The sequence below is a fragment of the Hipposideros armiger genome, unplaced genomic scaffold (genome assembly GCF_001890085.2).
Source record: "Hipposideros armiger isolate ML-2016 unplaced genomic scaffold, ASM189008v1 scaffold_262, whole genome shotgun sequence".
Classification (NCBI taxonomy): domain Eukaryota; kingdom Metazoa; phylum Chordata; class Mammalia; order Chiroptera; family Hipposideridae; genus Hipposideros; species Hipposideros armiger.
The window spans coordinates 1,706,737-1,734,219 of record NW_017731612.1 but is presented as its reverse complement, the minus strand read 5'-3'; positions in this window follow the sequence as shown (position 1 = coordinate 1,734,219).

Sequence of the window (27,483 nt, the reverse complement as noted above, 5' to 3'; positions counted from 1 at the left end):
AGAGAGAGAGAGAGAGGTGCTGAACACTTGACAATACTAATTCAGTAAAGGACAAAACATACAAGTTGCAAACTTCAGAAAGGGTAAGCGGTTGTTATACAGGCAGGTAAACAATCAGAGCTAATAAATAATCAAGGTTGCTGGGTTCAAATACAAAATTTAAAAAACAACGGTTTTTCTATATTCCATCAATAACTGATAGAAAATATAAAATGAAAATATATGCTATTTGTGATAGTATCAATAATATATTAAAATCTGCACTAAATCTATGTTGAAATATAAAAATACTGTTGAGAAAAACAAAGAGCCATGCTAAGTTGATGTATACAGTGTGATGATAGCTTGAAATTCTCAATTTTTATGAGATTTAGTTCTCCCCAAATTGACACTGTATGTAGATGAAATGCAGTGTTGTTCAGAATCTCAATAGTAATTGTGAGAGTTTGTCAGCAGACTTACCGTACAAGAAATGACAATGGAAGTCTTCAGTCTTCCAAAGGAACAGAAGAGAAGGCGGGAAGCTGTCTCTACACGAGGAAAGGAAGAGCACTGAAAATGAAGTAAAGAAGACAAAATATTTTAATTAGTTTCATTGCTCTAAGAGGTAATGAGCTAATGCAAAATTAAGAGCAATGCATGTTATAGCATTTACAAAAATATTTTATGCTTGCTTGCAAACTTAATAGGTACAAATATGTAAGAGGAGATTAAATAAAAGTTTAAAAATACTCAGTTAAGCTAAGTCAGAAAAAGTGAAAATACATAGTTGGAAGAAATTATTCCAATCATACCAATTCTAACATAAATTTGAATTATGTAAGCAAACAAATTAAAAGAGATTATCAGATTGGATTAGAAAAAAACATATCCAATTATATGGTACCTACTGGTAGCCTACATTAAATATAAAGAAACAGATGGGTAAAAAGTAAAAAGATGGGGAAAATTCATATCAAACACTAACCAGAATAAAGCTAGAGTACTATATGCATGTACTTAACAGTGTTTCGATATACATGGTGCAAAAACTAACAGAATTAAAGGGAAAATGAACTAATCCAGAATTACGCAGACTTCAAAACTCCTCTTTTGGTAACAAATGAAACAAGTAGACAGACAATATGGATATACAACACCTGATCAATAATATCAACCAACTTTACCGAATTGACCCAAAATGGACCAACAGCAAAATACACATTCATCCCAAGTGAAAATGCACCATTCACTAAAATAGACCATATCCTGAGTCCTAAACAATTATCAACACAGAAGAGGCAAGATCCCACACAAAGATGGTCTCAGACCATAAAGGATTGAAACTATGGATAATAGGGAAATATCTAGACAATTTATATGCATTCAGAAATAAAACAACTCACTTCTGATTAATTCACGGGTCAAAGAAGAAGTGTAAATGAAAGATAAGAATAGTTTAAATGAAGATGAAAATGCATCATATTAAAATTTGTGGGATGAAGCAAGTTGTGAATAAAGGAAAATATAAGCATAAAATGCTTATGTTATAAAAAATGGAAAACCTCAAATCAATAATATAAACTTTTCCCTTAAGAATCTAGAAAAATAAGATCAAATTAAACCCAAGGAAGCAGAAGAAAAAACTCACAGTAAAATTAATGTAATTTTAGAATGATTACAGAATAAAATGTACAATATACAATAATTAATTGCATTTTCATGTAGCAATTGAAATTTGAAATAAAAATACCATTTATATTAGCATAAAAAAGTAAATACTCAGATGTAAATCAAATAATATATGAAGGGTAGTGTAATGAAACCTCAAAACACTGATGAAAGAAATCAGAGAAGACCCAAATAAATGAAAAGATATATCATGCTTATGGATTGGAAGATGCAATATTGTTAGGTTATCAATTCTCCCCAGTTGAATCTATAACTTCAATGCATTTCCAATCACAACTAGGTTTTATAGATGTTGACCAACTGATTTTAAAATTTATATACAAAGATGACAGAAATACAATAACTAAAACAATTTTGAAAAAAAAAACCAGAACAAATGTGTAGGACTCATCCTAACTGTATGACAACTTACAAATAAACGTGGTATTGTTGAAAGGACAGGCACACAGGTCCATAGAACATAGTACAGACTTCATAAATAAATTCACACAAATATATTCAAGTAATTTTTGACAAAGGTGAAAACACAATTCAACAAAGAATAGTCTTTTCCAAAAATTTTATGGGAACGCATGTACTTCAATATATTATATAAAGAAGAAAATAAACCTATAAATGATACTCACACCTTAAACAAAAATTATCTTTAAATGGGTCATTGCCACATATAAATATCTAATTTTATACTATAAAACGTCTAGAAGAAAAGTTAGGTGAAAATGTGTGGAACCTTGAATTTAGAAAAAAATTTATAATCTGACAGCAGATTCGTGATACTCAAAAATACATATGCCAATCTATCTTTATCAAAATTAAAAACTTTTACTCTGTGAAATATATTAACAGGATGCTAAAAATATATATATAAGGCAAGATTAGAAGTAAATATTTCTAAAGCACATATCTGACAATGACCAGCATCAATAATACATGGAGAAGAAAAATAATTAAAACATACCAATAAGAAAGGAAGCAACTTTAAATAAGCAGATCTGAGCAAAAACATTAACGATGAAGACATGTGAATGGCACAGAAGCATATGACATGGTGCCAAATACCTTTATGCATCAGGGAAATGCAAATTAAGCCACAATGACAGGACACAACTTAATAGGACAACTGAAGTCATCGAATCTGACACTGCCAGGTATGGTTGAGGACAGCAAGTAGTTGCGGCTTTCACTCATGGCTGGTGAGAACGCAAAATGTCACAGCCACTCTTAAAACTGTTCCTTACAAAATTAAATATACATTGACCACGAAACCCTAAAATCCCTCTTGAAGGTATCAACCCAAATGAAATGAACACTTACGTTCACAAAAAAAGTCCAAGGATATTTATAGAAGCTTTATTTATAATTGCCAAAATCTGATAATCTAGGAATTAACTATAGTAACTTCAAACAATGGAATACTACTTGGCAAAAAAAAGGAAACATTATTAATTCATATATCTACGATACTAAATTGATTTTGTTACAGGGAAGGGTCTAAACCCATAAAACTGCTGCTGTTTGATTAAATTTATATAATAGTCTAGAAAAGACAAAATTATTGGCATGAAAAGGAAATCAGTGATTATTAGGGGTTGGAGGTGGAGATGGGACCAAGAAAAGCTGGACGGAAATTTGGGGTCAATTAATCTGTGCTGTTATTGTCGTGGTGGCTAAATGACCACGGATTTGTCAAAACCGATGGAATTACACACCACACAGTGAATTGTAAGTGTATGTGAATTTGAGAAGTTCAATCACGATGTGTAGAGACTTGAGGATGGATTACGGACTGATAAATAATGTTACCTGTGTTACAAGTGAATTGAGTAAGTGCTTGAGGGGTGGAGAAGACAAAGGTTGGCCTGAATACCTTTGGTAAGGAGTTTATGGTTAAAGACCCAAACTACACAAACATTATCTCTGATAAATTAGTTTCTCAATGGTCTCAAGTATCTCCCTGCAAGTGTGTGTTGATGACAAAACAAAAATGGTAAAAGTGGAGAAAAATAGCAGACATCACCTTAGCTAAGTGATCGAGGTTTATGTCACCAGAATTAAAAGACAGTGAAAGAATGTACTTGACAAGTACTTTTGAAAAGTGTGAATGTCATACAAGACAAAGAAGGTCTGAGGGACTATCACAGATGGGACGAGAGTCAGAAGATATGAAAACTAAAAACAAAGTGGAATCTTGGATTGCATCTTGTAACCCAATGTAAGCAAAGTGACATTAGTGGGAAAACTATGAAATCCTAATAATATCCCCTCCAGTTTAAATAATAGTATTGTGCTGGTGTTGATTTCTTAGTTTTTACTTTTTGTAATTGTACTATTGCTATATAAGGTATTAACATTTGGGACACTGGCTGAAGATTAAATAGAAACATCCTACTCTTTTGCAATGTATCTGTAAGGAGAAAATTATTTCAAAATAAAATTAATTTATAAACAGCATATTCAAAAATTTTAAAAATAACTCCTAATTTATTAATTTTTCCTTACTGGGTGTTCAATAGGTCCTTTGTTATTTTGGATGTAACATAATTGTTGAGACAACTAAGTAGAAATTGCCCACAGTGCACCGAATTGAAATACTTATTAAATGCTGGAGTGTGGTTGCTCATTTTATTTGTGTCATTCCTTTTTAATTTGATTTACCACTAAATTAATACATGAGACAATTTTATAAACTTTAACATTCAGTATCTGATACACAAATCAAAGCTACATAATCCATCAAATGCTCCAAAACAAGAACGTAATTAATTTTAAGTATGGGTGAAAAGTCAAAGATTTATGTAGACAACAAAATGTCATAAGCTTTAACAAAAAAAATGCTATATTTGGCTGTCATATGAAGATTACAAAATCCAGAAATAAATATGTATCTAAGTCTTAGCATAAGATACTACGTATATAACATTTTAAAGTGATTACATTTTCCTAATATTGAGGCTAGTTTTCCTGTTGATGATACATGATCTAGGATTATCCACTATTCCATTTACTTTCATTATTCAATACAATATGATATCTTATTAGCTAATGATTATTATAATCATTTAAACCAAGACATGGTTAACTATCTTTTGGAAACAGGTAGAAACTGCCTATAATGGGAACCATGACTAACGATATCCTATTATTTGTCTAGAAACAGCTAATGTCCATTATGAAAAATAATAAAAATTTACCAAATGTATTTATTATTTCTGGAAAATTGTGCTGTGCACTGTGGAGTGCATTGCCAAAATTTGATTTTGCAACATAAATATATTTTTTGCATCTTAACATATTAAGTTTGATATAGTTATATTCACAACAAATTTCTAAACTAGAGAATGCTTAATTTGGATAACACAAATTGACAAACATTTACTAAATTCTGGATACTGTGGATATATAGTGAAGTAAGCTGACAAAATCTGAATCATCACAGAGCTTACATTTGAAGGAGACAAGGGAGACAACACAGAGAATGAATAAGAAAATCCTGACGGCAGGTGGTCAAGATGGCCCTTCTGTACTACGGAGAAAAGGAAAGCAGGAAAGCCCGAGAGGGACAAGCATGGGGCTGCAAATTACTCTCTTACTCATGAAAGTAAATGATTGGCGATTTTTATAGACTTTCTATCTTGATATAATTTTAGATGTATAAGACGCTGAAACGACAGTATAGAGAGTCCTGCATGCGCTTTAGCCATCTTCCTGTAAGGTCGACGTTTAATAGTTATGGTAAAATTATAAACTACGAAATCAACTTCAGCACAACACTATTAAATAAACCTTAGACCTTAATTCACATTTCATCAGTTTTCCCACGAACGCCCTTTGCAGTCCTTCATTTTGTGAGTTTATCAGTCTGTACTTGCTTCAGAACCTCTATATTTTTGAAGAGTGCTGGCCAGGTATTTCACACAATCTCCCTCATGCATGATGTTTTCTCATGATCAGCGTGGGATTATGGATTTGGGACACGCTATCCCAGAGGTGAGGTGACTGTCTTCTATCATATCACGAGAATGGGATATCCATATGACATCAGTGGTGATGGTGACCTTGATCCTTGGTGACGGTGCTATCTGTGAGATTTCTCCACAGTGAAAGCATTACCCATGTTGTGCTGTAGTCATTAGAAATGAGTCACTGCATTCAGGCCACACTCAAGGTGAGGAGAAAGGATTATTAGAGAATTTGAGGACATGTGTTAAAGCCAGCTGGCCATTAGGAATTCTTTTGAAGGCATAGTTTTGGATTATGCAAGTATTCTCTTTCTCCTTAAAATGTTTCTTCCCCTGCTCGTGCCATCCATCAGTGGGTGTCATCTCTCAGGCTCCAGTGGTGACTTTTTAATTCCTTCATTTAGAATTTATTATACTGAAATTTGCCCCTCCAATCACGTGTGTGCTCAATCATCTATCTGTATCAGTAGGGGCTTGTGGATATTCATTTTATTTTGTTTTCCTATTTTATTACTTGATCATTTATTCTGAGTCAACCCTCATTGCAGAAGAAGAGAAACACCCGTCCAGGAATCTGCAGTCCTTTTTGGTGAGATATAGCTAAAGAGGGTAGAGTCAGTTTCTTTCTTCTTCTTCCTCTTCTCCTCTTTTGTTATTTTATAGAATGCCGGGACTTCGCTTTGTCTCCATGGGAAAGCTGAATGCTACTCCTGGGAAGACAGCTATTATTTCATATGAAAAGACACCTGATTGCACTTTGGTTTCTGCAAACCCAGTCCATGGGCATAGCTTGGTCCGGGAAAGGCACGTCAGACCCAGGTACATGGCTGGAGAGCTCAGGACCAGAGTCAGAGGTCGTGACTAACACAGGAAGTTCCTGCGACTGGAAACGCCATTTCCTCTCTGTGCAGTGGTTCTCCTCCACCAGCCCCTGAACTTCAGTCCAATCGATGAGCACAATCATGTTGGTTAAATTTTAGATGAATAAAGTATATTGGGCTGAGTTGGTCAACAGTGAGGTCTGAAGGAATCCGACTTCCCTCACTTTGGAAACCGACTGCGAATCATCCTGAGGTTTGATAATTTGCTAGAGGTGCTGCCAGAACTCACTGGAAGCTGTTCCAGTTATAAGTTGCAGCTTATCACTGAGAAAGGTACAGTTTAAAACAGATGGGGGGTGGGGTAGAGGGGGGACGGGTCCAGCAGGGGCCCGAACAGGGATGCCAGGTGTCTTCTCTCCGGGGCCATGGGCAGCGTGAATTCATCCTAGAAATGACATGTGACAGCATGCCTGGGGTACTGCCAACCAGGAAGTCCGCCTGCCTTGGTACTCAGAGGTTCCCACAGGCATTGATCACATGCTGCCCATCGGGCTGACCTCTAATCGTCCTCCCAGGGTCCGGCTGACATTTTCAGTCTCCAATCTCTTCTGAGGCAGAACTGATCATACACAGCTCCAAACCCCATCACAATCTTGTTACTAGCCTATCAGGGGGCATAACTCCCCAGCAAGCAAAGGCACCTCTATCATGCATGACACGTGGTGGGTCTAGAGTTCACTTCTGAGGAGTGGGGGGCGAAGGCCGCAGGCCTGGCTTTGGGTCAGGCTGGTTCTTCACCAACAGGCTGCAGCCACATTCTGGAACAAACCGTACCAGAGAAAGTTGGAGCTTCCTGCACAGGTAGGAGCATGACTGAGAGGGGTGCTGAGAAAACCACAAGAGGGAGGGGAAGGCAGTGAGCCCCATCTTGTTCTCTTCCAGGCATCTCAGGAATAGGAGGGAGGTGTTTCACATTCCATCCAAGTCATGCTGTGGACATCCACCCTCTACTACCCTCTGCTTTTGAAAGTGGACTTCAGCCAATTTATCTAAGGCAAAGAATCAACTCAGTAGAATATGTGCTCTATTTTGGTGAAGAAAAACAGCACTGGGGACCAACAGTGGTCTTGCATGAGCTTTCTAATATTAAGTACAGTAAAGCCTTGGATTGCGAGTAATGTGGTTTGCTAGTGTTCCGCAAGATGAGCAAACATTTCTAATATAACGTGGTAAACAAGCAATGTCTTGCAATATGAGTAGTTAGTTTCTGGAACAAATTATGCTCGTAAACCAAGGCATTACTGTAGTTCTCTTGTCTGATCTTTACATTTTTAAGAAGTTCCAAAATAAAACTTTGAAATTCACATTTTACTGTGAATTTCAAAAGTAACATCTTTTTCTTCTCAAATCTAATATTGATGTGTTTTAAATGAAATACCTTACTTTTATTAACGAGGCAACATAATTGAACAATGCTTATTTATTTGAACATTATAACCTTTCTGTTTTATTGTGCACAAGAAAATAATGGCGGTTGGTGGCAACACTTCCATTAACTAAATAAAAGGACTAATCCAGATTTCTAAACTCAGAATAAATCTTCTTCAAATCTGAAAATAGAGAACACATATTGAAAAAATAAACTGAAAAAACTTGTCACCAGTTTTTCAGACAGGAAGAGAATAACCCAGATGGAATCAGAGCAATGTCAGAAAGAGGAAAATAAAGCTGTAATTGGAAATTCAGTTACTCTGAACCAATAATAATAATGTCTTGTTGGCTTAATACACACACACACACACACACACACACACACACACACACACACATGAAAAATACACGAAAACAATGGTAACAAAATTGGGAAATGGTAGGTGGAGTCAAGATTTTCTTAATTCCCTGTATTGTCTAGGACTTGGTAAAAATGTTAATTTGATTTGGATATTAATAATTCAAGCACAGATACTATACTCTATAGGTTATCCAATAAAAGAACAGGAAAAGAATATGTAACTTAGAAATATATCTCTTCCTCCATACCATAGTTTCTCTCAAGAAACCCTGGTAGATGCCTGTTGTAATTTGAGTCTATTTACCATGCATCTTTTTATTTTCTACAATATTTTTAATATAACTATACTCTCTGTTTTTTACCCATTCTGTTTCAAGTCACAAGTTTTTCTAAACGTTGTCTATTTTGTTCTGTAGCCTAACCAACTTATTTTTATTTTAATTGCACAATTTAATGCATTTTAACAAAGATGCACACCTCTCTAACTGCCAACACAAAGATACGGCCCGTTTCCATCACCCTAAACGTTCTGTTGTGCTGCTTTCTCAGCTTCGCCCACTCCACCCCGCCTAGAATCAGCCGGCCACCTGTCTTCTGTCTGTGGATAACGTTCTCATTAGTGGAGCTCTGAATAAATAGACCACACAGGATGTAATCCTTTGCACAGCGTTTCTTTCTCTCACATGTGTGAGGGGCTCTTCTGATGCAGCAATATTCATTACAGAGATACAACACGATTTGTTTATCCAGACATTTAGTTGTTCTGAACTATCATTAATAAAAGCAGTATAAACATGTTTGTCCAGGAGTGTGTGCGGAGCTGTCTTCTTTCATCTTGGGCAACTACCTATTCATATAATTGAAAGGTCAGATGGTAAATAGACGATAAATGTTCTGAAGAAGAGCCACACAGGTGAGAGTTACTGAGAGGTACAGTGTCAGGCCCGAGTCCCCATGACCACGCCTCTTTGCTGCCATTTCTGCTCCGCCCACTGATACCCACCCCTTTCCGAAGCGTGGCAGACGGAACGCACACTTTTCAGGACAGGTCTGTAAACACACTGGGACGTGCTATCATGGTTCAAGCCAATCCTACTGCTTTTGTATCTTTTAGATACTTCTTGGACTTTTTAGTAAAATGAAGTATCTAGTTATTTTATGCAGTTATGCTTTTGTGAGTTTCAGTTATAATTCACGTCATTTCAAAGCTTTGGAACAGGAGCCTACTCATACAATACATGTTCAGTTTCCACCAAATATAACTTAGCTAATTTTCATGATAAAAAAAAAACTATGGACTAAGCAGCCATATCATTGAATGCCTAAACTGAGACACTGTAATGGTAAAACTATTACTAAATATAATTACATTAAATAATGTTCTAAAATATTTAAAGACTAACACATTTGCTTTATTGGTAAATTTAAACTATTTTAAAGTTTCTCTAAGAAATAAAAGTAACTTATGTTTGAACATTGATATTTATAAATAACATTTATTAGGTGAACCCTAAATTATATCATGGGTAGAAAAATTATTATTGGTACACTTTAATTAACTAAAATAAATTTTACTATATAATTCTCTAAAACCATATTACTACTATTTTGTAGAATATATTAATCTAATATGACTATATTTTAATTTTAATTAAATTAAATAATATTTTTAGTTAAATTTTATGGATAAACCATAGCAAATTATTGACATCTTCAATTGCATCTACTTTGTGAACCGTAATATTTTCCTGCATGGAAATACTGTTACTTTAGATAATAAGATACTGGTAAGCTCAAAGTCAATTATTATAAATGGAGAATATTCTTAAATCTAGTTTTTGATCAGTATAAATCAATAATGAGACATTATTTAACATCAAAAAATAACTTGCCATGAATGCTAACCAGGATGGAACAACATGGTACTCAGCAGTAATTTATGTCTCACATTCTAAATTTAAGCTCTTTCTCCCTGAGAACCTACTAGTGTCTCTCTCATACAAGAGCTTCATTATGTATTTTTCATAACTTTCACATCCCAGTTTCCCTCTGCTTTATTTATCATGTAGCTAGAACATATTTCTTACATTTTGCGATTTAGTCATGTCAAGCTATATATGTTCCAACTACAAAGCTGTTGAAAAATATAGAAACATTAGCATTCAAATACCAACTTATGGTTGTTCCCTCCATAAAATATTATCTACATAATGCCAAACACTCAATGTGTGTCCCTTTACTTTGTGAATGAGTTAACAGTTTTCAAGTCTACGCATTTCTCTCCCACTTTATTCAAGGCATATGTAGAATTTTTCATATCTGATGTAATCAGTATTTTGGTAGCAACTGTAATTTCACCCAAAGTTCATTTTTCTCTGTTGGATGAGACTGGAGCACACCCAAGCATAACATAAGGAAATGTCATCACATATGCATAGAGACTCCAGGGCAGACCTCCACTCATTTAAATTAGCATATGAAATCATCTTACACACAATAAATCCAGTATGACAACATCATCACACAGAATGCAAAGCATTTAATGATTTCACAAAATCTGTTCCTCCACAAATTTTAGTGTGAATTCTTGGCAGAATATTATATTCCTTGCAGTATTAAACTACTCAGTCTGACTTTAGAACTTGTGCTTTTGCTAGAATTTGTGGAAATGTCCCATAAATAATAATCTTGATTCACATTAATTTTTATGCATCAAAAACTTTAAAAAGTGTATATTCACATCTTGCATCTAATTACTTTGCAACTACCTAAGATTTTATGAAATCTCCATAGATTTTTAATCACTATATTGAAATAGGATTGACATACAAAGCTGTATATATTTAATGGAGACATGCTGATGAGTTTGGATATAAGTATATACCTGTGAAACTATCACCACAATCAATGCCATAAACATTCATCACCTACAAAAGCTTTCTCCCATCCTCTAGGTGTGTGTGTGTGTGTGTGTGTGTGTGTGTGTGTGTGTGTGTGTAAGAACAATTAACATAAAAACTACCCTCTTTATAAGTTTTTAAGTATACAGTACAGTATCATTAACGATAGCCATTATACTGTATAGATCTCTAGAAGATATTCTTTTTGCATAACTGAAACATTGTACTATTTGACCATTCCCTCCACGTTTTCTCCTCCCCCCCATGTCGTGGCAACCACCGTGCATCTATGATGGCACAAGAGGATGGGGAATAAAACTGAAGATGTGGCAGTCAGTGTACAGAGAGCTCAGGGTGATGAGTGACTTGTCATCTTAAATGGTGAAATCAGATGGTGCTGGATAAGAGAAGAGAGCGAACAAGTTGCTTAAATCTTAAATAAAAATGAGTAAATGGTCTGGAGGTTTGCAAACTATAAAGACCAAAACGGTGAACAGAAGAATGATACAGCCTCCTCTCCACAGGACTTTTTATATTACTTAATTTTTAACAAAGAACATTAATACCTAGTTTGGAAGCAGCAGTGTGAAGCAAGGTGCAACCCACATCAATCTCAATTCAGAGGCACCTATCATGTGGGACAACATAGCACCTTCACTTGAGGGGGATGCTGGGAAAGGTGCCACGTGGAAGAGCCAGGCTTTAGGTCCTGCAAAGCAGAGTTTCGGAATGTAGGGTAACTTTCTAGTAATTTAATAGGAGGAGAAAGTGGAGGTCAGAAAGAAGTGGCAGGTGGAGTCACATGCGCATTGGTACTTCCTATGAAGCTGAGAATACAGTGGAGCAGAGGCTGGTAGCTAACACCCTCAGGACAAGTGCAGCCTGGCGCCTGGCTTTGAAAATGGAGTTTCCTGAAACAGCTATGCTCACTCATTTATGAGTGGTTGATGGCAGCCTCCCAATAAGATGGCAGAGCTGAGTGTTTGTGACACACACAGCATGTCCCACAAAACCTCAAGTACTTACATATGGCCCTTACAAGAGAAGTGCGCAAGAGTCTGAAGATTGATATACTAAGGAGTTAAATTTGAGGGGATCTTTATGGACAAAACAGCTGTGAGTTAAGGGGATCTTTAGGGAGGGTGTGTACTAGGTTCGAGTGGTTTTCCTCCCCACGTGCAGTCAGTGCCCACTTGATGGCTAACTACACAGCGATGCCAGGCCTACTTGTGTGTGTCCTCACCATGAGCCAAAATAGGCTGTAGGGCCTGCCCACAGTACATTGGGGGACCTGGAGGCAGGTGGCTCCTAAGGCTGCAAACTTCCCCCAAGAGCCTGGGACGAGGTGATGCTACAGACGTCAGCTTCACTATTACTGCCCTGGGGTGGGAATGCATTTTCTTGTGGAAAACTCTTATTTGTGGGACATACTATGTTGATAGCATACATATGTTAACCAAACGAAGAACAAATTCTCTCTGGGAATACTCTAGATCCTTCATGTCATCCTATTTTCTCACTGTCGTCCTTTCCAGCTGTGATTTTACTCTTATTGGGAGGTTTCAGACAGCAAATTGTTACCTGTTAATTTACTGATGTGGAGAACTACAATGACGTAACTGAACTTATAGTTCTCCTTTTATTCATTTAACATTTACTAAACACACGCCGTTTGTAAGACACTGTTTGAGGTGATGGGGACTCAGGAAGAAGTTATACAGAGTTTCAGCCTTCATGAAGTCAATAGTCTGATGAAACAGACAATAAAACATTAGCAAGTAAATACATTATGTTATACCAGATTACACATTTAATGAAGAAGATAAAGTAACAAAAGATACGGACCCTGACAGGAAGTGGCTGGGCTATTTCATGTAGTCAGTCAGGGAAGACTGTTTATGTGCGATTTCAGCAAAGGCACGGATGAAGTGAGCAAGAAAACTGCAGAGAGACGGGAGCGCACTCCTGAGGAGAAGGGTGTAAAGCTGTTTAGACAGATGGAGCCTGCTGTGCTCGCGCAGCAGACAGAAGGCCTGTGGCTAGGGCGGAGTGATGACATCAGACAGGTAAGCGAGGGCCTTGCCCTTACAACCCGCACGCCCTGACCAGGAGTGTGCATTGTAATATCATTAGTGTTCAAAGAACTCAGGTTGCTTTCGAGAAGATGAGTTGTAGGTCAAGGGTGTTAGCGAGGTCAGTGAGCCGTCTGAGGAGGCTGGCTCAGGCTTGACCACAGGCGAGTACAACGGCTTGCCTGACGGACCCCATTCTGGAAGCTGCTCCCCTCACCAGACGTGGTGCTTGTGCAGCGCAGGACTCGGCCCGTCCCCTAAACCGGCCAGGCTCACCTGTGCTGCTTAGCCCACCTGCCTCCCTCAGGGGCCTTCCTGTCATGGTCCTTCCCTAAAGCACTTCCCAGGTGCTTCTGCCAGGACCTCCTGGTCGGTGACCTTTTCGTCACTTTGACTTAGAACTTTTCCACGGCAGCCCCTCCCCACACCCTTTTTGTTTATACCCAGCAAAACTACCTTTCAAAATATAGGAGACATGGAGACATTCTCAGATTAAGAAAATGAGAGAAGGAGCAGATGTACTGACATGGCCTACTACAGTCTCGCAAGCTAAAATAAAAAGGTACCAGGGCTGAGGAGTCTGGGGAACCATGGGGAGCGATTGCTGATGGGTACAAAGTTTCTTTTGGGGAGATAAAAATGTGCTAAAATTGATCTGGTGATGGTTGTACAACTCTGAATATACTGAAAACCACTGAGTTATAGAATTTAAGTTGGTAAATAATATGGTATGTGAATTATATCTCAATAAAGCTGTTAAAAAGCTATGTTAACATTTAAAGTGACTGAACTTAATGAGTAAACAGAGATTTATTGTAGATAAAGAAAAAGGGATGCATGTTAACATTTGGGGAAACTGAATATTTTGAGATCAGAAGGAAAGGCGGATCCGGCAAATAAAACTGCAGCAAAGAAGCCGACAGAGGGGAAGGGAGCAGGCAGCGGCCAGGAGCCGTGCAAAGCATTTCGGGAGGAGCCAGTGACACTCCTGGGCGAGCAAGTGATAGGATAGGGCTCTGGCCAAGATGGACGCTGTTGGTAAAGGTGATACATGGGCTTCCGTGGAATGATAGTTAAAAAAAATATATAAAAATAAAAAATAAAAAAAATAATCCTGAAGTTAGTGAGAACAAAAGGAAGCACATAATGGGACACATGATGACGCGTGGCTCTGGAGGCGTCTGTTACAGACCCAGGAGGCGGCATCTGAAGGGGGACGTTTATACCGTGCGGGAAGCACCAGAGTGTAAGCATAAAGGGTCTCAGACAGAAGAAAGGAGGACGTGGTACAAGAGGAAAAGGCGGACATCATCACGAGAGGGAGGCAAGAGGAGACGGGACCAGGGGAAAACTGTCTGCGCAATTATAATAGGGCAGGTAGGGTCTGCAGACCCAGGTGAGGGGTCAGCACCTGCAGCTGAGGGCATGAAGCACATCTCCTATTGGCTGACACTTCGCATTGAAATGCAAAGTAAAATCAGGAGTCAAATGTAATATCAGAGTTTTGAAAAGAATGAAGAATACACAAAATACCATTCCAAGAGGTTAGAAGGCATGGTTGATTACAGAAAGTGGAATCATTGCACAGTATTGAGCAAAGTTTATGGTCGTTTTATTTAAAGTGAGAATAATCAATAGATTGAAGTGCCTTTTTTTCATCCACTTGCTTTTACTCAATTTTAGGCATGGATAATACAAAAAAAGAAAAAGGTTTAAATGTATTGATATAATTATACAGCTAAAAATTAATTCAAGGATGTAGAATTTAAATATGTAGGCAGATGCATGTTGCAACTAACTTTTCAAGAAATCTTATCCCTCAGTTTAGTATAGATTAAGCTCTGATCTAAAATTAAAGAAGCTATGGGAGAAAACTATCCTCCCTATGTAAAATAAAAATTAATTTAAGATAAAATCTGGGTAAAAGTACACTTCAGATGATTGATTCCGATATTGTCTCTAATCTGTTAGACTATTGGGACCAATTGTGTAACTGTAATTATTGAAAATTAAAAATAATTGTGGTCCTTAAATGATCACTTTGAATACTTAAGCAAACTCCTCCATTTCCCATGCCTCACCAACATTTAGGCAGTGCTAAACATTACATACAGTACTAACATGATACGATAAAGTCTTCTTGATGCAACAATGGTAACATTGACATATGTTGTGATAAATTACGATGTCCTCTTATTTTAAAGCAACTTTAATGAAAAACACTAGCATTTGAACAAGATTTATCTCAATTAAAATCCTTTATGGTCTCTAAGTCAAAATTATTTTGGTGAGAAACCTTATGCAGTACTAAAGTCTAAAATTTGGGAGCACAAGTCAGGTTATAATTCATTATAATTTTATTGCAATTCCAGGACATTTTCATAGGAAAAATCATGGTTATTTGTACATTTGACACTTTCAGGACAAAACAATCACACATTTTACTATACTTTCATTATTTTTCTTTAAAGCATTCAACCTGATACATTGCAATGCAATAGATATCATATTAGCATCAAACTAATGTTTATATTTTTTGCTTCCATAAAAGAAGACTGACCTTTTAAATGGAACTGTGAGTAACTGAAACTTGGTAATATGAATGGTATTTCAGAGGTAATCAGTATGTGAGTATGCAAAAAGTCATGCCTCTGCTAACCTGTCAGCTCATGGAACTGCCTTGTGGCGAAACCAGTATTAATAGCTGAGAGTCCTTAATGCCCCAGGGCATGGGATAATCAGCTGTGCCAGGCTCCGTGGCTGCACCTCTGCCAACTCGCAAATACATCATTTAAATGAGCATCCTAAGCAGACAGAAGTGTAAGGTGCTTCTGTCTCAGAGCCTTCTGTCAAGAATTAGAAGCTGGCTTGTTTTGGGAAAAGGGAAAGTTAAATAGAAGCCCTCCTGAAAATGCAATGAATGAATGGCATGCCTGACTGGAGAAACAGCAATTAGGCCACAGTTCAATTCCACATGGTCTCGGCACAATATGAAAATAACACCACCATCTCTGATTCCAAATACCCTCAGACCTAAACCATTTTTACGTGAGGCATCTTCTTCGGAGCTCACTAAATTTCAAGAGAATGTAAAATCTGTTGTCCTGCTATGACAAAATGGTGGCATGAATAGATTGCTTATTTCCTAATTATTTTATCTTATACTTTTTCACATTGTAACCCATATGTTCCTTCCTGATGACACCTATGCTTTGTAGAGAAAAATACATTTATGTTTCAATACTATAGGCAGAAAGATATTTTATTTTTACTGATACAGCAAAATCATTACCAGTCCTCGAATATAAATATATAAATTTATAACAAATTAATACTCAGGATTTAAAGCCATGATATAAAATGTGTTTTAAAAAATTAAGCCAATCTACAACTTAAACTGTTAAAATATGTATTGGGCACACTTATATTTCATTTTAATCCCTTCTCCCCTAGCAAAGTTTAAATTTCACTCCATGTTATAGAGAAGAAAAGTATATTCCTGTAGAAACTGGTAGGTCGCACTCACTTATGTTTTGTAAAAATGTACAATATTAATGTAATTCTTATTTTTACACTAATTAACCAAACCATTGTTTAAAACTAGTTCATGGGCAAAACAGTCATTGATTTTTAAGAATTGTTGACCAGTTAAAATACAGATTTTAGGACAATAAGGAAGAAAAATATAAGAGTGTATAGAAGGTTCAATGTTGAAGTAGTGTGCTCACATTATAACTTTTAATTAGTGGTGTTTGACTGTGAACATATAAACAATTGCATGTACACGGCCAGATTTCTAGTTATTACAAATATGCCACAAAAAGCCAACAACTCCAACTTTACGTCATTCACTCAGAGGCTCTTCAATACAAAGTTGAAATGTGGCTCAGTTTGCAGCCTTCCTACCTGCCAGCAGCAGCTGGGCTATCACTCACAATCATCGCCAGTGAAAGCAAGTTCACGGCCAAGTCGGTAATTATAGAATCAAATGGAACATGGATTTCCATCCAAGATTTAATTTGGCAGTATAGTGCTCTGAAAAAGAAGACCCTCAGATATTATAGCTGCAATCTCTGATTTACTCTCTTCCTAATGTTTCTGCCCAAGTTAGTGTACATGATCATGTTTCCATTAATGCTGCAATATAATCATTTAAGATTGAATTTTGATAGTAATCCCCTCACTTAAAAAGAACTATTGTATATTACTTGGTTGTTTATGGTAATTTTTAAAAGATAATATTTTCAATGTCATCATTTTAACAAATAATACTGCAAAATTCTATTTTACTTTTGCAAATTTCTAATAATTTTTTTTGTTGTTGTTTTTGAAGTTGGATCCGTTTCTTTATGCTTTCTACTTTTAGATATTTTTTTCTCAGTTCCAGATTAATTCAAAAGGTTTTTCTTAGGTAGAAAATCTTAACATATAAAAAATGGACTTGTCTCACTGCAGGATTCTACAAAACAAATGAACTGATGTTCACATGGCTGAATTCCAAGAATTAGAATGCTGTCTCTTGCTTATGCTATGATTGCTGGTAATTCTAAAATGTAACCTTCTGAAGGAAAGCCAGTACTATAGACCACTTTGGATATATCCAAATTATGTTGGTGAGTAGAGGTGCCTCTGATCCGAGCAGGCTTTTCATATCTATACAGGCGTCTTGCACTAATCTTTGCATCTCACTGTTGGTCGTTCTTAATTCCTGGTCAAAGATCGTGAAAATGTTAACTTGACTAGTAATAACTTACAGAGCATATTTTACTGTTAAAATATAGATAATACAATATTGCAAAATATGTGCTCATTAAGTCAGTATTTGTAGTCAGCTTTGTATCTGAATTATTTTTTCTAAATCTGTATATTTTCCCAATGTGCCAGCTATTGCACATTTTAAAATAGTGCCTGGCTTGGCGATGTTTTAGTCACTCCACCCACAAAGCAATTATAAAATAAATACACTTAAGTAATGAAAAATGGTGTTCATCTCAAAAAAAAAATGAACAATTTAGAATGTGACAATAAAATGTCCCAAAGAAACAGTCATTTAAAATTTAATTAAATATCTTTTTAATCCTATTTATAAAAATATTAAATTTACATAGAGTAACTACTGAATCAATCATTTCTTAGTCAGGTACTGGAGCTAATGGATATACTGTGGGATAGATATATTTTAATCATGATGGTCCATATTAAGAAGCTGAGCAGTTCCGACATGAAGGTCTCCTGTACGTGATCACAAGTTCTCCTTCCATTCCTTCTGTTTTAATTTCCATGTGTTTCTTCTTCTACTCATCTCCCTCCTCTGGCTTCTTCTCTTTCTTCTTCTCCTCCTCCTTCTCCCCCGCATCGGTTCTCCTCCTTCTTAACTACAAACATGCACCTTTTTTAAAGGTGATTACCTCATTGATCAGAGAGGAGATTAGCATATTAATGGAAACTAAATGTTTTGCATAAGTCACATAATAAGAATAGGGGAATAAAGATGATATAATGATCAAGAACATAAATGAAATAAGTAAAAGCCAATTAAAGATGGCCCTGAAAGAAAAGATATCCCAGTGGCATCTAGTAGGTGGAGACGAAAGAGTCAAGCACAGTAAAGGTAAAGGCTATTAAAAAACTGGAGTATTTTTGTGGCTTTTTTATTAAAGTTATCAACAGTTTCTTTTTGAAACCCAATCAAAATACAGTTTCAAATAAACATTTCACATCCTTTCAAAGATAATTAAGACAACTGCTTAAATGAACTAAGCATCAATCAAATATGAAAGCTAATATACAGTTGAAAGGGAGTAGGCAGAAATAGAGATGATATAAATAGCAGAATAAAATATGACACTCCATAGTATCTTCAAAATAAAAAGCAGATATTGCATCCACACAAAGATGGTGCATGCAAAGATAATAGATGCTGGAAAAATAGATGCTTTGAGAGATGAGAATAAAGCCATCCTTTACCAAATAGAATAGAAACAGTGAAAAGATGACATACTTTGAGGATTACTCTAGTAGTTACTAAAAGTTTCATTATTTCAGGAATATAAAGCAGGTAAAACAGAGAGGAAGAAATAATTTCAAGTGAGAGAATAAACCTGAAATTTCCATAAGTGATGAAATTCAGCTTTCAATTCCAAAGAACACCTAGCAAAAGAAACAGAAAAATATTCTCCACAAGGTATTTTAATGTAGTTATTCGGAAAAAACAAAGAGTTACAGAATAATAAAATTATGTTCATAGAAAAAACAAAGAGTTGGCCACAGACTTGAAGAAAATATTTGCAGAACACATCGATTTTAAAGGACTTGCCTCTGAAACATATAATGAATATTTAAAACTCAGTAATAAGAGAACAAAAAAAAACAATTAAAAATGGGCAAAAAAAATGAACAGACACTTCAAAAAGAAGATATAAAATGGTAAATAAGCACCTGAAAATATGTTCAACATAAGTTTTCATTAGGCAATTGGAAATTAAAATGACAATGAGATATGTCTATATACCTATAAAAATGGCTATAAAAGAAAACAAAACCAAACAAAACTCTCCTACCAATTGCTGGCAAGCATGTGGAGCAACAGCAGATCTTGTTCATCGTTGGTGGGAATGCAAAATCGTACAGCCACGTCAAAAGACAATTTGGTAGTTTCTTTTAAGGCTATAGTCTCACCATATAATCCATTAATTGGACCTCTAGGTATTTACTAACTGAAGTGACAGGTTATGTCCACACAAAAAACTACATATGAATGTTTGTAATAGCTTTATTCATAATCCCCCAAAACTGAAAGATACCAAGATGTCCTTCAATAAGTGAATTTAAAAAAAAAAAAAAAAACAACGAAAGAAAAACAAGTACATCTGTACACTGGGAGTATTCACCCATAAAAAAAAAAATGAGGCATCAAGCCATGCAAAAACATGGATGGCTCTTCAATGCATATTGCTAAGTAGAACCCCATCCTGAAGGGCTATGTACTATGAGATTCCATTTAAATGACATTCCAGAAAAGCCAAGCTATGGAAACGGTACAAGAATGAGTGGTTGGTTGCCAGGTGTTCAGAGGGGACTGAGGGTTGAATAGATAAAATGAGGAATTTTTAGGGCACTTGAAGCTATCCTGTGTAATTCTGTAATGGTGGATACATGACACTAGGCATGTGTCAACAGCCATAGAGCTTTACAGCACACAGAGTGAACCTTAACGTATATGAACTAATAGAAGTCATTTTGTGGGTCAGGAAATAACAGGGTGGAGTGCACCACGAGAGAAAGCCATGCAACTACACTATGCACGTGTGCAGCCTCCTCACCGAAGAGGATGGGAGGAAAATGCTGACCTAAGGCACTTTGCAAATGAACAGTCTGCAAGAGGAAAGGCAAATTAAACTTACATAAACACTCGTTTGGTTACATACTTCTGTGCAGTGGAGGTGCTGGTTAACACTCTGACAACCCGCTATGCTGTACACGGGGGCTGAACAGCTGAGTGAGTGGAGGGTGGATGGGCAGAACCAGCTCTGTCCCTGTTAAAGTCAGAGTTCACCTGAGTCCAAGAAAGGGCAAAGCTAGCTCATGATGACTAATACAAACATTATTAATTGTTAACTCCAATATAGTATTGACATTAGCATTAAACAAACAAATACCACTCCTGGAGATTCTTATATTTTTAATTGGAATTTTATAGGCATCAAGTAAACTGCATGGATGTTACATGTATGTACTGTACAGTGATAAGATTTCATACATAAGTACCCATAGGTCACCACCCCCAAATCAAGATGTATGACATTTTCATTGCCCAAAAGCTTCTCTCATGTCACATTCCAGTCTGTAGGCCACCGGCAGACGGTGCTATTCTGACTTCTATCAGCAGAGACGCATACTTTCTTTTGCTCTTCATATAGGTGTGATTACACATTATATACTGTTTTGTGTTGGCCTTTTCCTGCTCTTCTATTTTCATGTAGATTAACCCACATTGTTGCATGTAGTAAAACTGTGTTATTCTTTATTGAGTTTAATGTTCCATTGTATAGAAAAATCACTATCTTTGTGTTGATGGAGATTTGGTGGTTCCACCTTTTTGGTTATTATAAATATTAAATATAAATCACACTGTTTTCTTCATGACTCTGGTGGCCACAGGTGCTTGATTCACTGCATCCATAGCTTGGAGGGGGATGGATGGGTCATAAGGCAGGCATGTATTTAGCGTTAGTATAAACTGCTCTACAGTTTTCCAAACTGGTTCTACCAATAGATACTTTCAAAAGCAGTAATATCAAAGCCCCAGTCATTCCACATGTTTACCAAAGTCAGTATTGACATTTCTTTTTAAAATTTTAGCCCCGAAAGGTGTATATCACTGAGATTTTGATTTGCATTTTCCTTGTGCCTAATAATATTGAGAGCCATTAAAGATGCTTACAAGAAGTTTGTATTTATTCTTTGTAAAGTTAGAGAGTGTTCAAGTGTTTTCTTTTTTTTACCATTGAGCTCTCTATTTATTATTGCTTTGTATCTGTACCTGATATAATCCGGATATGAGCCTTTTCAGTCACATAATAATGCTTTTTAGTGACTAAAACTCTCAATTTTAATGAAAACAAATTTATAAATGCTTTCTTTTATAGTAATCCTTTTATGTATTGCAAACAAATATATCCTCATACTAAATTGAAAATATTAATTGCATGACTCATCTTAAGCCTAAAGAAAGCATTTGTGGTATTTCAAATTTTGAATCAAATGACTTTTGATATTGTTAGATAGGTCTCATATTTGGTGGACAATTTATACAAAATAATGGCCCCAAAAGATATCTATACTCTAATCCTCAGAACTATGGAATATGTTCATTTATATGGCACAAGGGATGTTGCAGATATAATTAAACTTAAATATCTAGAGATGGAATGTTATCATGAATATTCCAGACGAGCCCAATCTATCACAAGTCACTGAAAAGCAAAGAGTCTTTTCTATTTCCAGAGAACCTGAGATATAGCAGCATGAGAAAGACTCTGCCACCATTGCTGACTCTGAAGACGAAGGAGAGGCCACAAGACAAGGAATGCAGGTGAGCCCACAAGCCGGAAAAGTCCACTAAAGTTGTTGTTATTTGTTAAAGCAAGCAAATATATATATATATATATATATATATATATATATATATATATATTTGTGTGTGTGTATGTGTGTGTGTATGTGTGTGTGTGTAAATATTCATATATTTATTTTATCTACATTTTCTACATTTTCATATATCATGTGTTATACTTACTCAAAGATCATGTCATGATGCCCCTAATTTCCCTAAATATATTAAGTAAAAAAAAAATCATGGTTGACACATTACAGAATCAATTCTAATGTTGTCCAAATGTTTCATGAGTAATACTTGTAGAATAAATGTGGTGGTTGTTACTATATTTTGTGATATTTCATTGACAGAACACAGGAACTCTATATGATTTTAGATAGTATGCAACCTGGAATATAAGCTACAACGTGAACATTGTAAAATGTTTTGAAAAAAATGTTCAAAGTAAATCAGGATGCTGTGGTAATGGCAAGTGAGAACAGATGGCCGATAGTGGATCTCATCAATCTCAGTTACTCAGACTGAAATAAACTTCTGAAATAAAGAAGAGTAACTCATCAGGGTAGAGAAACGGTCATTAAGATCACTATAATTCCGTCAATTTGATTTTCCACTCAGAAGCATACTACTGGGCCACAGTGCGCCAGGAGGCCATCCTACGAAGGCGGTTGGTCTTGGTTTCTCAGACAGATCTAAAGCTCAGTTGGACTATCACCTTATTCTATGCTCCTGTTAAAATATACATATAGCTCAATAACTCAAATGGGTAAATTTATGCAACTACACTTTTTATAAAGTATCGTGCAATCATATTAAATATATAGGCTTATAAAAATAATTTGAAAGAGGAACCCTAAAGATATTTAAATTAGCATGAATTTACAGTGTTACACTATTTAGCAAAACCAGACAGTAAACTAACACATTGATAATTAGCACATTTATACCATGTATGATGGAAACACACACACATACACACAGACCCAGTCACACATCAGAGTGAACAATACACAAATTTATACACTGAATTAAGAATACTACAAATGGAAATCTGATGGCAGCTCTCATATCTCTACTTTCTTGGCACCTGTTGAGAACGTTCAGCATTTTTTAGGGCCAACAGAAAAGTCACAGCTCTGACTGCCAGGCCTCCAATTCCCTTGCATGTGTAGCACCATGCGTTTCTAAGAGCATAACGTTGTCTTATTCTCTCGCTCACACTGTTTGACTAAGATGTCTTTCTTTGTCAGGGATAATGCCCCATAAATTCATTCGAGTGGATCATGTTTTCCCAGTATCAGAAGTCTCTCAAGATTGCTTCAATAACATTTTAAGGGGGACAAGTACCTCACTGGCATGAGTAACTGCAGAATGCTTCTCCAGTGACATAATCACAATTAGTGAAAAGTATTTAACAAGAGCTATTTCAAGTGTCTAGAAATTATCCTAAGGGAATACAGCAGATGAAGAAATATTTAATTAAGAAAATACATGGCAAAACAGTGAGAGTCTGTGGCATTTGACTCATGACCCCTTTCTCACCCCAACATTTCCGAGGGACAGAAGTCACCTCTGGGCAGAGGTATCCCAGAAGATGGGACATTCTTTCCTTCCAGCCCCCAGTCAAAGGCTCTTGTCCCCACCGACGGGGCAGGCCACCAGCACTTCTCATTGCCATCAGCTTCATGCTACCAAACTCTACTCCAGGCAAGAGTAGTGGAAAGTTTGCTTCCTCCACTAAGCACTAGATGAGTCAGCAGCCGCTCAGCCTCAGGCCTGGCAGCAGAGAGCGCATCCTCAGCTGCCCCAGACTGCTGGCGAGCTGCAGCTCCCTGCGGGGAAAGGCTCCCCAAGGGGTCCAGAGACAGAAGTTCCCGCCAACCCTCTACTAAAGCCAGAGTGTGATCTGCGAGACCACCCAGGAAAGAGAAAAATAAGAGCCCTCCTGGGGTCTAAATAACATTGTTTAAGTGTTCAAAGACAAAAGAAAATCTTGAAAGGCACAGAGAAATACCCTCATTACATTCGAGAACCCTGGTAAAATTCACAGCTGATTTATTGTCAGAGACAATGGAGCCAAAAGGCTAGAGGATGGCATATTCAGGGAGCTCAAAGAAGAAAACTTGTCAGAAAACTCACCAAAACTCAGGGGCTGCAACTAAATTAGTGCTTAGAGGAAACTTTATAGCTGTAAGTCCATATATTAAAAAAAAAAAATCTCAAACAAACAACTTCACATGCTAGCAACACACCAACAAATCTAGCCATTGAAATGCTTTAGACAATGTGTAAACACTTTAAATGAGATGTGAAAACGCAAGACATTATTAGACCTCCATTATGATCAACAATTTATGGAATTATCTACTTGATACGTTATGATTTTAAATGATTATTTTAGGTAAAGTCTTTACTCTTTCCTTCCTATTTTACTCAATCTATTAAGAATTGTTAAACGTAAAATTCAACAAGTTCTTGTGAATTCCTACTCAAAAGGACTTATCTGAAACATCCAAGTGAGGCGAAAAAATAGTTCCCATCTGTAATAAATACGTGGAACAAACTGCATTTTATAACATATAGTTCATAAAATTCACAACTCCTTTTATAAAGAAGCTAAGAACAGACACATTTCAAAACCTATTTTGATTCTTAGGGGGGAGAGATTTGTTGGTTCAAAACCTGGATGGTTGAGGTGAAATTCGACTTAAGAAAGGGTTGGCCACGGGACCTTGGCAGGTGATGGGTTTTATCCTTCTAAGAGTACTCAGGTGACGCCGGCTCATAACACTATATACATTTCAGGTGTGCGTTACCACTCGGCACCTGGATGGGCCGCTGCCTGCTGACCACCGTGCCGTCTGCAGGCGACGGGCCCTGGCACACGCGCTTGCACCTACCAGGTGTGTCAGCCCCTGAAGCTGACGCAGCGGCCCCACGGGGTTCAGCCACAGAACCTTCCAGACGGTCTCACCCCTCACGGGCCTCTCAGGGCTGCGCCCTTGAAGTGGCTCCGCAGGCGCGGGCGGGCGGGCGGGGCACTGACTCTGAGGGCGGGGAGCAGGCGGGCGTCGCCGAGCGCCCGGGGCCCAAGGCCAGGCCAGGCGACGGCCCCGGGCAGGCGACGGCCCGAGTCGGCCTGGAGACAGCGCGGGCCTCATGGGACCCGGGTCGCTGGGGCGCAGGCCTCGCGAGAGCCTGGGCTGCGGAGGCGGGTCTCGCGATACGCGCGGCGTTTTCAGGCCCGCGTCCCGGCCCAGGCGCGGCGTCCCGAGAGCTGCTCTGCAGGCGTCGCGGGTAAGTGGACGGCACTGCCCCACTTTCATCCTTCTGTGTTTACGGGCGACGCTTCTGTGTTTACGGGCGACGCCTCTGTGTTTACGGGCGACGCCTCTGTGTTTACGGGCGATGCTTCTGTGTTGAAATTCTGAGGAACAGGAACTAAAGAAACCACAGAGCCCACGTTTCCTCGGGAAAGGACTAGAAAACCTTGGCTAAGGGTTTTTGTAGGAACGTTTTAATAGACCGCTGAATCATGAAAATGTATTTTGAAACTTAAAACTTGTACTATGCTTCCAGGACAACACACAGTGGCTTCTTTTTTTTAATTATTTTTATTACATTTATTGGAGTGACATTGGTTAGTAAAATTATATAGGTCAACTGTAGAATTCTGTAATACATCATCTATTATTGCATTGTGTGGCATCTTGTATGACACCTTAGCAGCAAAAATGTTAAAAAAAAAACAAATAGGCAAACCTTGGAGATATCGGAGGTTTGCTCCCAGTCGGCAACAATAGAGCAAGTATCGCGATAAAGCGCGGTGTGGTCATCCTGCTGGGGAAGGGTTTTGCCTTCAGTTTGTGAAAAACGTAACATGTGGGACACAATAAAATGAAGCACAGGAAAATGAGCTATGCCAAGATTCAGATTTAATAATCATTATGGACATGGCTTTCTTTTAAAAGTAAAGGTCATTCTTTATTTGGTATGATACACAGGCCAAACGTTTTATTTTTCCTTAAGGTTATTTGTGCCAGCGCCATTTAAAAAAAAAATGAACCATTCCTTGTGACTTTTTCTGGTATGTTGTCAAAAAATTGACATCTGTGTATATAGAACTTTTTCTGGACAACCTATTTGGTTCCAGTGACTTATTTATACTCACAGCAAAATAATACCCTTTTAATGTAGTGTGATAGTATGTTTTGAAATTTAGTAGAATAAATCTTCCCACCAGGATCTTCAAGATAGTCTATTTAGGCTATTCTAGATCAATTCTATTTATATTTTAAAATAACTTTGAAATTTTTAACAAAGAATAAAGTTGTTGAAACTGGGATTATGTTGAATCAATATAACAATTTGGGGAGAATTGACATCTTAGTGATATTTAGTTGGTGATCAATAAATACGATATACAACTGCATTTACTTTATAGATGTCTGTCAGCAATGTGATCTGAACATTTGACTCTGATGATTTATATATTCAGGTTACTTTAAATGGAATTTTACATTTTCAGTTTTATGTTGCTAGTATATTGAAATATTGATTTTATATATTGATTTTATATTTAGGAATCTCATTTAATTCAATTATGCATATTAATAGTTCACTGTATAGATTTTTTGATTTTACAAATAATCATGCCAATTGCACAAAATCTTTGTTTTTTTAAATCTTTATTTTATTACATTGGTTAGGAATTCTCTAATAATGATAAACCAAAGACTAAATGGAAAAACATCCTTGTGCTTTATCTGTTTTTAGTAGAACACATTTTATAATTAACCATTAAATATAAGATACTAGTAGGTTATTTATAGATAGTTTTTATGAGTTTGGAAAAAATTTGCTTCTAATTCTAGTTAAAATACTGTGTATTTTATCATAATATGTCTTAAATTATGTCACATTTTTTTTCTTTATTTTGATGGCTATTTTGATTTTTTCTCTTTGTTTCTATTAATGCGATTTTTAACAAATGATAAAACACTCATTCTTGAAATAAACTGCACTTCAGATGGTCCTTACTGGCCTTTTGTTCTACCACCATCTAGAAGAAGTGTGTTGAAATGTCTAATTATGTTTGTGGTTTATTTCTTCCTCTCATGTTTTCTTTTTTTTTTTTTTTTTAAGATTTT